At 53.1% G+C, this 1,889-nt stretch overlaps 2 non-coding genes across 2 annotated transcripts; both read right to left on the bottom strand.

Annotated features, from left to right (window-relative positions):
* Positions 1-306: 306 nt before the first annotated feature.
* On the bottom strand, positions 307-378 carry TRNAA-UGC (transfer RNA alanine (anticodon UGC)). Its single transcript has one exon. It is a non-coding gene; the product is annotated as a tRNA-Ala (tRNA).
* Positions 379-1,219: 841 nt separating this feature from the next.
* On the bottom strand, positions 1,220-1,305 carry TRNAY-GUA (transfer RNA tyrosine (anticodon GUA)). The gene is given in 2 exon segments: positions 1,220-1,255; positions 1,269-1,305. It is a non-coding gene; the product is annotated as a tRNA-Tyr (tRNA).
* Between the last annotated feature and the right edge of the window lie 584 nt (positions 1,306-1,889).

Genomic DNA, 1,889 nt, shown 5'->3' with positions numbered 1-1,889 from the left:
TATAATGTAATTCAGGGGGGGAGACCAGGAAGTGTCCATCAATGGAGGGGGCGACGTCAGCCCCACAGCTGCGTTGTGGCGCGTTACAAGCCTAGTAGGTACATTAATAAATGCTTCTAGTGGAGTCGGGTGCACTTAATTTCGGTATAGATCACCGCAGAAGTATGCAAAGCATTTTGAGGGTTGTTTTACAGGACTTGGACCGCTCTCTCATAAACACTGAAACGATGAGGTCACATTATACGGAAGGCAAAATTAAAGCTGTATGTATATTTAGTAAAAGCTTCCGTTTTTAAAATTAGCAACTGGAGATGCCGGGGATTGAACCCGGGGCCTCATACATGCAAAGCATGCGCTCTACCACTGAGCTACATCCCCTGGTGCAGGATGTGGGAGTCGGTGTTATTCTCAGCTCAGTGCACAGGGTGTCTCGGTATTTCCTTCCGCTCCTGGTTTTCTGGCCGGACCCCCGAGGCGCGTCCCCCGCACCGCTTCCCACACACACTCCCTCTCCTTCCCCATCCGCCGCTGCCTCCGGCTCCTGCTCCACACCTTCTGCCCGCCCAGGCTCCGGGGAGCCTCGCACCGTGCCAGCCGAGGGACAGGGGGGACAGAGGTCCCCGTTACTTCCAAGCCCCCCCTCCTGCACTCACTCTCTGCACCCCCTCCTGCACTCACTCTCTGCGCCCCCTCCTGCACTCACTCTCTGCGCCCCCTCCTGCACTCACTCTCTGCACCCCCTCCTGCACTCACTCTCTGCACCCCCTCCTGCACTCACTCTCTGCGCCCCCTCCTGCACTCACTCTCTGCACCCCCTCCTGCACTCACTCTCTGCACCCCCTCCTGCACTCACTCTCTGCACCCCCTCCTGCACTCACTCTCTGCGCCCCCTCCTGCACTCACTCTCTGCACCCCCTCCTGCACTCACTCTCTGCACCCCCTCCTGCACTCACTCTCTGCACCCCCTCCTGCACTCACTCTCTGCGCCCCCTCCTGCACTCACTCTCTGCGCCCCCTCTTCTGCCCAGCATCTCCCGCCCTCCTCTCGTGCACACCCCCACCCGTCTAACCACAACCTCCTAATCACAACGGAATTAAAACTTGCACAGACACGTTACCGGGGTACTGTAAGAGAAACTGTAGAAAGTTCCATGTGGATAATCGTCTCACATTATCAGAAAGACGGTAGAAGGAAAAACACAATCACAAAAAAAAAATGTCCTTCGAGCCGGAGTCGAACCAGCGACCTAAGGATCTCTGACTTTGTACTACAGTCCTCCGCTCTACCAACTGAGCTATCGAAGGCGCTGAACATAGCTCTCTATCCCTCTTTTTTCATCTCGTGCAATTCCAGAATGAGCGTCTCCTCATGAATGTGAAAATGTTGTATTCACCCTCCTCGGCCATAAGCAGTGTTTACTGAGCAGGTGCTTGATAGCTCGAGAGATGCCTTCGGCTGCTTCCAGGCGCTGTAAATACCAGCTGCACAATTTAAAGCTCGGTAACTTCCGCATAAAATCGGAAGGAATAGACTTAAACATTCAGAAATGATGACCACAGTCTACATTCAGAGCAGCCACATCTGTAAATGAAAAGCAAGTCTCCCCCATGAAACTGGGGCATCCCGAAGCACTGACTCTCCAGGGAGAGTGAGGTCAGGACTGCAGGCTGGGGGTCCACTCAAGCAAGGGAGATGGAGGGCTGTATTTTAGAGAATGAATGGTAAAACATCAGATGACTGCAGGAGAAATAACACACGCACTCCGGTCATGGCCCTTCCTTCACCAAAATAATTTATTTTGGGAGTTGTAATCCTGGTTCACTTATTAGGCTACAACTTTATGTGCACACCTGAAAAATGGCGTGTGATATAAACAGGGGTCGAAATG

This window comes from Pleurodeles waltl, unplaced genomic scaffold (genome assembly GCF_031143425.1).
Source record: "Pleurodeles waltl isolate 20211129_DDA unplaced genomic scaffold, aPleWal1.hap1.20221129 scaffold_67, whole genome shotgun sequence".
In the NCBI taxonomy this organism is placed as follows: domain Eukaryota; kingdom Metazoa; phylum Chordata; class Amphibia; order Caudata; family Salamandridae; genus Pleurodeles; species Pleurodeles waltl.
This window is presented reverse-complemented; position numbering and strand designations above follow the sequence as displayed.